The sequence below is a fragment of the Pan paniscus genome, chromosome 10, assembly GCF_029289425.2.
Source record: "Pan paniscus chromosome 10, NHGRI_mPanPan1-v2.0_pri, whole genome shotgun sequence".
Classification (NCBI taxonomy): domain Eukaryota; kingdom Metazoa; phylum Chordata; class Mammalia; order Primates; family Hominidae; genus Pan; species Pan paniscus.
This window is the reverse complement of record NC_073259.2, coordinates 81701319-81712180: the sequence shown is the minus strand read 5'-3', so window position 1 is coordinate 81712180 and position 10862 is coordinate 81701319. Positions and strand designations below refer to the sequence as shown.

At 36.6% G+C, this 10862-nt stretch overlaps 1 non-coding gene across 1 annotated transcript; it reads left to right on the top strand.

The window, feature by feature from the left end:
• The first annotated feature begins 1839 nt into the window (after positions 1-1839).
• Positions 1840-1948, top strand: LOC112436761 (U6 spliceosomal RNA). The gene has a single exon (XR_003025461.1). It is a non-coding gene; the product is annotated as a U6 spliceosomal RNA (small nuclear RNA).
• Positions 1949-10862: the final 8914 nt, after the last annotated feature.

The following is a 10862-nucleotide window of genomic DNA, read 5'->3' as shown; positions in this document are numbered from 1 at the left end:
AAAAAAAAAGAGAGAAAATAATGTCCAAACATTTAAAAAATGTAATAACTACAAACTCACAGATCTAATTTTCTCAACAAATCCTGAATAGGATAAGCACAGTGAAAACCACACCACACAAATCATTATAAAATCTATAAAATCCAATAATACATAAAAATCAAAAATAGGCAAATATAAATATGAAAACACAAAATTTTTAAAATTACATTTTTTCTCAGCAGAAATAATGCAAGTAAGTAACAAAAATAGCTTGACTTAAAGAATGCAAATAAGCAACAATTTTTAAAAACATTAGAGTATTATGCACAGAAAATACCCTTCAAAAATTAAGATATAATAAAATATTTTTCAGACAAAACTAAGCTGAGAGAATTTATTACCAGAAGTTTTTTTTGCAACAAGAAATGTTAAAGTCAATTTTTCAGGTTGAAGGAAAATTATACTAGACATAAAGTTATATATAAAGATATTTAAAAAATTCAAAAATGGTAAATTTATGAGTAAATATAACCAAAGAACTTTCTTACATTTAATTTTAAAGCAAAAATAATAATAGTATTTATTTTTAAAAAAGTCAAACTAAAATTTACTACACAAAGGAATGTATACAGTTTCAAAGTTCTAATATTGTTGATTGATACAGTATCTTTAAATATAGACTGTGATAATCTAAAGATTCTTATTTTAAACTCTAGAGCAATCACTAAAAACACAAAACTAAGAGGCGTAGCTAACAGCTAAGAGTGGAGGTAAAATTAAGCCATAAGAATTCTTGATTCAGTCAGAGGTAGCAGAAAAAATAAAAACTAACAAAGAACAGATGGAGCAAATAAAATAATAGACATATCCTCATTACCTTACAAGTAAATGGTTTAAACACTCCAATTAAAAGGAAGAAATTGTCTGGTTTGATTTTTAAAAGCAAAATTCAATTATATTCTTTTACAGGAATTACACAAGACAGAGATAGTTTAAAACTAGAAAGATGTAGTAAGAGATCATAAAAATTACAGTTATTAGAGGCCTGTAGTTACTATATCATTATAAGGCAAACTAGAACCTAGAATGAGGAATATTTTAAGAGACATAAACATATTTAATGATAATAATATGTATACTTCATTAATAGTATATAATTGTTAAATGCATGTGCATCTAAGAGAACATAAACCCACATTAAACAATATGTTTAAAATAAAAGGAGAAATAGACAAATCTGCAACTGTAAATAGAAATGTAAATAGAAATGCAACATCTCTCTCAGGGTTGATATGACAAGTTGAAAAAAATATGTGAAGCAACAACTGTCAGAACTGAAAATGAACACAGACAAATACAAAATTATAGTTTGAGACTTCAACACCCCTCTCTCTGTAAGAATATTGAAACCTGAACTAATAACTAAAGGGATATAATTAACATTAGAATACTATCCTTAATAAAGTGGAATGCATATTATTTTTCTTGCACAGATGGAATATTCACCACTCAGACTATATACTGTGACAGAAAACACACATACTTAGTATGTTTTAAATATTGAAACCAAAGTACTACTCAGGTAAACATGCAATTAAATTAGAAATCAGTTTATAAGATACCTAAAATGTTCACAAAACAATTCTAAATAACTCATGGCTTAAAGAAAAATTATAAGCAAAATTACAGATTTTTTAATAAAAACTGAATGATAATATTGATATATCTTACATATCAAAATGCAAAATATAGCTTAAGCAGAGGGAGTACATTGTTTTAAATGCTTATATAGCAAAAAAGAATGATCTTAAAGAAGAGACATCACTATAGATATTAGAGGCATAAGAAATATAATAAAGTCATGCAATTTGGTAACCATATACTAAAGTTGGATTGATACAGAGACAATTAGTATGGCTTCTGTGTAAGGATACACACAAATTTGTGGAGAATGTTCTATATCTTTGAGAACTCACACAGGCCACATGGAAAACATTAATTAATCTTTGATATAATTAAAAATGATATTGTTCTTTCATATTTTCCAATTTTTTATTGTTGGTATAGAGTTGGTTTATATATGAATATTTATTTTTAGAACAGTTTTAGACTTCTAGAGAAAATTTAAAGATAGTTTTAAAAGTTACCATATATCCCTCAACCAGTTCTTCCTATTAATAGCACTTTACATTAGTATCATACATTCGTTGGGATTGATGAGCCAATAGTGAGGCACTATTAGATAAAATTCATACTTTATTAAGATTTTCTTAGTTTTCACCTAATATTTTTTTCTGCTTCCAGATCCCAACCAAGATATCACATTACATTTAGTTGTCATGTTCCCTTAGTCTCCTCTTGGTTGTAATTGTTTCTTAAATTTCCTTTGTTTTTGATGACCCTGGCAGCATAGAGGAGTACTACTCATCAAGTATTTTGTAGACTGTCCCTCTATGAGCATTTATTTGATTTTTTTCTTTTTTCCTGATTAGATGGAGGTTATGGGTATGTGGGAGAAAGTCCACGTAGGTTAAGTGCTATCGTTTTAATCACATCTTATTGAGCATATGCATTCCTAGCAAATGACATCACTGTTGATATGACAAAGATGCTTTCCTTAACCAAACTAGTCAAACTCCTCTGAGACCTATATCTGACTAAGCGTGAACCTTAGCCTATAAAAATTAGATTCTAAACACAAATGATTTCATCCACCTTTGCATTTTACATTAAAAGACAAAAAAAGACTAGCATAGTCTCTAACAGCAGGAGGCTGCATCTCTAGAATTACCCTAAACTCTTTAAAGTGTCTACCTGAGAAAACTTCAGTCTGCTCTTCCCTGAAAAGGTCATATATGCAAAGTGACCTTCAAATGCCCAAGGGGCCAAACAACCGAAGAAGGAGGCAGATAAATCCAGTTTGTTGGTATTGGTGGTTTTATTGACTGAACTTGCTGTCAGAAATGGGGTCTTGGGTGGCAGCAAGACGGGTAGATCTCTGCACAATTATTCCCCAGACCCAGTGCTTATATCCCATAGGGAAAGAGTATACCTGCTCTAGCAAGACAATTAAAGGCAACCCAGCAGGAAAGATGGTATGTGCATGATAGCCTATACTGTGTGATAACATTAAGGTTGACGTATGTTTACACCAGAGACAGTAAATAAAGTAGAAACCAGGAGGCATTCCCAGGGATAGGGGTAATCAGAAGTCAACATGGTGGATTAGCTCCAAGGCAGTCACCTTTTTCTCCACAGCTACAAAAAAAATTTGTTTCTTCTAGCCAACATCCGACTATACACTCCAACCACTCTTCTTAGATCATTTACCAAAAGGGGCTCAAATGGGAATCTTTTCTCTGTACCTTTCAAATGTATATGTGTCTTCTACAACTCAGGAATGTCTTTCTCAAGGACCTGAAAGCTATTTTTTTTTTTTTTAATGGAATCAACCAAGAGGGATAGGGCCTCTGTCTCCCACTCTCTTTGGGAGGATAGAATTCTAGCTTCGGTAATTGACTGCCAGCCAATAGACAAAGCTGGCCTAATCATAATTCACACTAACCAACTCTTCATATATATTGTTTTACTTCCTTGACTTTACTGAGCCCTGTCTGCCCCCTCTTTACTCTCTCATTCTCACTTTAAAGTACCCAGTGACCTCTGTATAAATCAAAGATGAGCTCAGTCCACACTAAACCCTCTTTCCAGTAATAGTAAATTACTTTCCAGTAATAGTAAATTACTAATTAAAATCTGTCCTTACCACTTTAGCTAGGATCTGGCTTTGTTCATCTTTCACTGATAGCACTTTGATCACTTCACTGAAATAGTGTTTATAAAGTTTTCTGAGTGTAAAGTTAGTCTTTTCTCCCCTCCTTTCCACATCGTACCCTTGGGAAGGAAGTCACTATACACAGCCCATATTTAAGGAGTAGGGAATTATATTTCACCTCCATGAGAGTGATGGATCAATATAAATTGGAAATCCTCTGCATAGATTTGTCTCTTCTCGCCAATATTTATTTATTCACTCATGTATTTATATCAATATGGACTCCTTCACATTGATTTTGCACTTTGGTTTGTAATCTAATACTATATATTTTACTTATTTAGTTTTTGCTTACACTGATTCATTTGGCTCTGTGTCCATCTGACATACTCCCATTATCAGGGGTGGTGTTTGTTAGTTTGAGTACTTCTTTACTTTTATTTTTGGCACTACAAGATGCTCCAGACTCATCTTCTATATTTTTTGTTCCAGTCCTAGAATCAGTAACTTTTTAAGAAGTTCTGTTTTCTTTTATTAGACAATGGTATTTGAAACCAAGATCTGGGAGCTAGGTGTGCATACCATTGACTTATGTATTGGCCTTCTAGCCCTTGAATTGGCTAATCACAGATATTAGTTCTGGAGTATTTCATGTGTATTCCTTAGAATTTTCAACACAAATAACCATATTGTCTGTCATAAGTTCTTTGTAGATTCTGTGTATTAGCCCTCTGTCAGATGTATAGATTGCAAAAATTTTCTCCAATTCTGTAGGTTGCCTGTTAACTCTGATGATAGTTTCTTTTGCTGTGCAGAAGCTCTTTAGTTTAATTAGATCCCATTTGTCAATTTTGGCTTTCGTTGTCATTGCTTTTGATGTTTTAGACATGAAGTCTTCGCCCATGCCTATGTTCTGAATGGTATTCCCCAGGTTTTCCTCTAGGGTTTTTATGATTTTAGGTCTTATGTTTAAGTCTTTAATCCATCTTGAGCTAATTTTTGTATAACGTATAAGGAAGGGGTCCAGTTTTAGTTTTCTGCATATGGCTAGCCAGTTTTCCCAACACCATTTATTAAATAGAGAATCTCTTCCCCATTGCTTGTTTGTGTCAGGTTTGTCAAAGATCAGATGGTTGTAGATATGTGCTGTTATTTCTGAGGCCTCTGTTCTGTTCCATTGGTCTATATATCTGTTTTGGTACCAGCACAATGCTGTTTTGGTTACTGTAGCCTTGTAGTATAATTTGAAGTGAGGTAACATGATGCCTCCAGATTTGTTCTTTTGCTTAGGATTGTCTTGGCTATGTGGGTTCATTTTTGGTTCCATATAAAGTTTAAAGTAGCTTTTTCTAATCCTGTGAAGAAAGTCAATGGTAGCTTGATGGGGATAGCATTGAATCTATAAATTACTTTGGGCAATATGGCGATTTTCATGATATTGATTCTTCCTATCCATGAGTATGGAATGTTTTTCCATTTGTTTGTGTCCTCTCTTATTTCCTTGAGCAATGTTTTGCAGTTCTCCTTGAAAAGGTCCTTCACATCCCTTGTAAGTTGTATTCCTAGGTATTTTATTCTCTTAGTAGCAATTGTGAATGGGAGTTCACTCATGATTTGGCTGTCTGTTTGTCTGTTTTTGGTGTATAGAAATGCTTGTGATTTTTCACATTGATTTTGTATCCTGAGACTTTGCTGAAGTTGCTTATCCGCTTAAGGAGATTTGGGGCTGATAAGACTGAGTTTTCTGTATATACAATCATGTCATCAGCAGACAGAGGCAATTTGACTTCCTCTCTTTCTATATGAATACCCTTTATTCTTTCTCTTGCCTGTTTGCCCTGGCCAGGACTTCCATTGCTATGTTAAATAGGAGTGGGCAGAGAGGGCATCCTTGTCTTGTGCTGGTTTTCATAGGGAATGCTTCCAGTTTTTGCCCATTCAGTATGATATTGGCTGTGGGTTTGTCATAAATAGCTCTTATTATTTTGAGATACATTCCATCGATACCTAGTTTATTGAGAGTTTTTAGCATGAAGGAGTGTTGAATTTTGTCAAAGGCCTTTTCTGCATCTATTGAGATAATTATGTGGATTTTGTTATTGGTTCTGTTTATGTGATGGATTATGTTTATTGATTTGTGAATGTTGAACCAGCCTTGCATCTCAGGTATGAAACCGACTTGATCATGGCAGATAAGCTTTTTGATGTGCTGCTGAATTCAGTTTGCCAGTATTTTACTGAGGATTTTCGCATCGATGTTCATCAGGGATATTGGCCCGAAGTTTTCCTTTTTTGTTGTGTTTCTGCCAGGTTTTGGTACCAGGATGATGTTGGCCTCACAAAAATGAGTTTGGGAGGATTCCCTCTTTTTCTATTGTTTGGAATAATTTCAGAAGGAATGGTACCACTCCTCTTTGTACCTCTGGTAGAATTTGGCTGTGAATCCATCTGCTCCTGGACTTTTTTTGGTTGCTGGCTATTAATTACTGTCTCAATTTCAGAACTTGTTATTGACCTGTTCAGGGATTCTACTTCTTCCTGGTTTAGACTTGGGAGGGTGTATGTGTCCAGGAATTTATCTATTTCTTCTAGGTTTTCTAATTTATTTGCATGGTGATGTTTATAGTATTCTCTGATGGTAGTTTTTATTTCTGTGGGATCAGTGATGAAATCCCCTGTATCATTTTTTATTGCATCTATTTTATTCTTTTATCTTTTCTTCTTTATTAGTCTGGCTAGCGGTCTATTTTGTTAATCTTTTCAAAAAACCAGCTCCTGGATTCATTGACTTTTTGAAGTGTTTTTTATGTCTCTATCACCTTCAGTTCTGCTCTGATCTTAATTATTTATTGTCTTCTGCTAGCTTTTGAATTTTTTTGCTATTGTTTCTCTAGTTCTTTTAATTTTGATATTAGAGCATTGATTTTAGATCTTTCCCACTTTCTCCTGTGGGCATTTAGTGCTACAAATTTTCCTCTAAACACTGTTTTAGCAGTGTCCAAGTGATACTGGTACACTGTGTCTTTGTTCTCAATGGTTTCAAAAAACTTATTTGTTTCTGCCTTAATTTCATTATTTCCCTAGTAGTCATTCAGGAGCAGGTTGTTCAGTTTCCAGGTAGTTGTGCAGTTTTGAGTGAGTTTCTTAATCCTGAGTTCTCATTTGATTGCAGTGTGGTCTGAGATGCTGTTTGTTTTGATTTCCTTTATTTTGCATTTGCTGAGGAGTGTTTAACTTCCAATTATGTGGTCAACTTTAGAATAAGTTTGATGATATGCTGAGAAGAATGTATATTCTATTCATTTTGGGTGGAGAGTTCTGTAGATGTCTATTAGGTCTGCTTGGTCCAGAGCTGAGTTCCAGTCCTGAATATGCTTGTTAATTTTCTGTCTGGTTGATCTAACATTGACAGTGGGGTGTTAAAGTCTCCCACTATAATTGTGTGGAAGTCTAACTCTCTTTGTAGGTCTCTAAGAACTTGCTTTATGAATCTGGGGGCTCCTGTATTGGGTGCATATATATTTAGGATACTTAGATCTTCTTGCTGCATGGATCCCTTTACCAGTATGTCATGCCCTTCTTTGTCCTTTTGATCTTTGTTGGTTTAAAGTCTGTTTTATCGGAGATTAGGATTGCAACTCCTGCTCTTTTTTTGCTTTCCATTTGCTTGGTAAATATTCTTCCATCTCTTTATTTTGAGTCTATCTGTGTCTTTGCACATGGGGTGCATCTTCTGAACACGGCATACTGATGGGTCTTGACTTTTTATCCATTTTGCCATTCTGTGTCTTTTAATTGGGGCATTTAGCCCACTTACATTTAAGGTTAATATTGTTATGTGTGAATTTGATCCTGTCATTATGATGCTTGCTGGTTGTTTTGCCCATTACCTGATGCAGTTTCTTCATAGTGTCACTGTTCTTTACAATTTGGTATGTTTTTGCAGTGCCTAGTACCAGTTGTTCCTTTCCATGTTTAGTGCTTCCTTCATTAGCTATTGTAAGGCAGGCCTAGTAGTGACAAAAATCTCTCAGCTTCTGCTTGTCTGTAAATGATTTTATTTCTCCTTTGCTTATGAAGCTTAGTTTGGCTGAATTTGAAATTCTGGGTTGAAAATTCTTTTCTTTAAGAACGCTGAATATTGGACCCCACTCTCTTCTGGCTTGTAGGGTTTCTACGGAGAGATCTGCTGTTAGTCTGATGGGCCTCCCTTTGTGGGTAACCCGACCTTTCTCTCTGGCTGCCCTTAACATTTTTTCCTTCATTTCAACTTCGGTGAATCTGACGATTATGTGTCTTGGGGTTGCTCTTCTCAAGGAGTATCTTTGTGGTGTTCTCTTTGTTTCCTGAATTTGAATGTTGGCTTGTCTTGCTAGGTTGGGGAAGTTCTCCTGGATAATATCCTGAAGAGTGTTTTCCAACTTGGTTCCATTCTCCCTGTCACTTTCAGGTACACCAATCAAACTTACATTTGGTCTTTTCACATAGTCCCACGTATGTTGGAGGCTTTGTTTGTTCCTTTTTATTCTTTATTCTCTAATCTTGTCTTCTCACTTTATTTCATTAAGTTGATCTTCAATCACTGATATCCTTTCGTCTACTTGATTGATTCAGCTATTCATACTTGTGTATGCTTCATGAAGTTCTCATGCTGTGTTTTTCAGCTCCATCAGGTCATTTATGATCTTCTCTATCCTGTTTATTCTAGTTAGCAATTCGTCTAACCTTTTTTCAAAGTTCTTAACTTCCTTGCATTGGGTTAGAATATGCTTCTTTAGCTCAGAGGAGTTTGTTATTACCCACCTTCTGAAGCCTACTTCTGTCAATTCGTCAAACTCATTCTCCATTCAGTTTTGTTCCCTCACTGGTGAGGAGTTGTGATCCTTTGTAGGAGAAGGGGCATTCTTGTTTTTGGAATTTTCAGCCTTTTTGTGCTGTTTTCTCCCAATCTTTGTGGATTTATCTACCTTTGGTCTTTGATGTTGGTGGCCTTCAGATGGGGTCTTTGAGTGAGCATGCTATTCTTTTCTGTTTGTTAGTTTTCCTTGTAACAGTCAGGCCCCTCTGCTGCAGGTCTGCTGGAGATTGCTGGAGGTCCACTCCAGACCCTGTTTGCCTGGGTATCACCAGGGTAGGTTGCAGAACAGCAAAGATTTCTGCCTTTTATTTCCTCTGGAAGCTTCTTCCCAGAGGGACACCTGCCAGACGCCAGCCAGAGCTCTCCTGCATGAGTTGTCTTTCAGCCTCCTACCTGGAGGTGTCTCCCAGTCAGGATACACAAGGATCAGGGACCTACTTGAGGAGGCAATCTGACCCTTAGCAGAGCTCGAACACTGTGCTGGGAGGTCTGCTGCTCTCTTCAGAGCCATCATGCAGGGACATTTAAGTCTGCTAAAGCTGTGCCCACAGCCGCCCCTCCCCACAGGTACTGTGTCCCAGGGAGATGAGGGTTTTATCTATAAGTCCCTGACTGGGGCTGCTGCCTTTTTTTCAGAGATGCCCTGCCCAGAGAGGAGAAATCAGGCAGTCTGGCCACAGCAGCCTTGCTGAGCTGCAGTGGGCTCCACCCATTTCAAACTTCCTGGCTGCCTGTTTACACTGTGAGGGTAAAACTGCCTACTCAAGCCTTAGCAATGGTGGATGCCCCTCCCCCCCACCAAGCTTGAGTGTCCCAGGTTGATCTCAGTTTGCTGCTATGCTGGGAGCGAGAATTTCAAGCCAGTGGATCTTAGTTTGCTGAGCTCCATAGGGGTGAGACCCGCCAAGCCAGACCACTTGGCTCCCTGGCTTCAGCACTCCTTTCCAGGGGAATGAACGGTTTTGTCTCACTGGTGTTCCAGGCACCACTGGGGTATGGAAAAAAAAAAAATCCTGCAACTAGTTCAGTGTCTGCCCAAATGGCCACCCAGTTTTGTGTTTGAAACTCAGGGCTCTGGTGGGGTAGGCACCAGAGGGAATCTCCTGGTCTGCGAGTTGCGAAGACCGTGGGACAAGCAAAGTATCTGGGCCGGAGTGTGCAAGGTTCCTCAGACTCAGTCCCTCACGGTTTCCCTTGGGTAGCGGAGAAAATTCCCTGACACCTTGCACTTCCCAGGTGAGGGGATGCCCCACCCTTTGTGGCTCGCCCCACCGAGTGCTGCACCTACTGTCCAGCCAGTCCCAATGAGATGAACCAGTACCTCAGTTGGAAATGCAGAAATCACCCGCCATCTGCGTCAGTCTCACTGGGAGCTACAGACCAGAGCGCTTCCTATTCGGACATCTTGCCAGCAATGCTAGCTTTTTATTTTATGCTCTTCAAAATTTTTTTCATCTTTCGTTCATTTCTCAATTCTAAAGCTACTTACACATCTCAGTCATGTGATACAGTAACACCCCACTTCCAGGTACCAGTATCTGTATCTGTTTCTTATTTCTGCTGCTACAAATTACCATATACTTAGTGGCTTAAAAAATGCAAACTCATTACCTTACAGTTCTGAAAATAGAAAGTCTAAAATTCAAGATTTTGACATGACTTTTTTAATTCTGGAGGTTCTAGGGGTCAGTAAATTTTCTTGCCTTTTCCAGCTTCTAGAAGCTTCTTTCATTTTTTGACTTATGGCTCCAACTTTCATTTTTAAAAACACCAGTGTAGCATCTTCTTTTTGACCATGATCTTCTTCCCTCCCTCTTATAAGAATCCTGATGATTATATCAGCCCCACATTCATAATCTAAAATAATCTCTCCATCTCAAGATCCTTAAATTCATTACATCGGCAAAGACCTTTTGCCACAAAAACTAATCTATTCCTTTATTCTAGGAATTAGGGTGTGGATATCAGTAACTGGCCATTTTTCTGCCTGCTGTTAAGACTTAAATAAATGAAGATTATTACTATGTCGTTAACTAGAATGCTCTTAATAATGTCAGTTTATTCTTAATTTATCTATGTATTTATTAACAACCCTTAACAATATTCAGTAAAGTGTTTACATAAAAATGTGTAATGAAAATGAGCAAAAAGAAAAAAAATCAAGAAAAAATACAAAGCAAGGATGTAGAACCTGCTACACAAGTATCAATTTTTCTATGAAGCTACAATAAACAGATATTTAAAGAA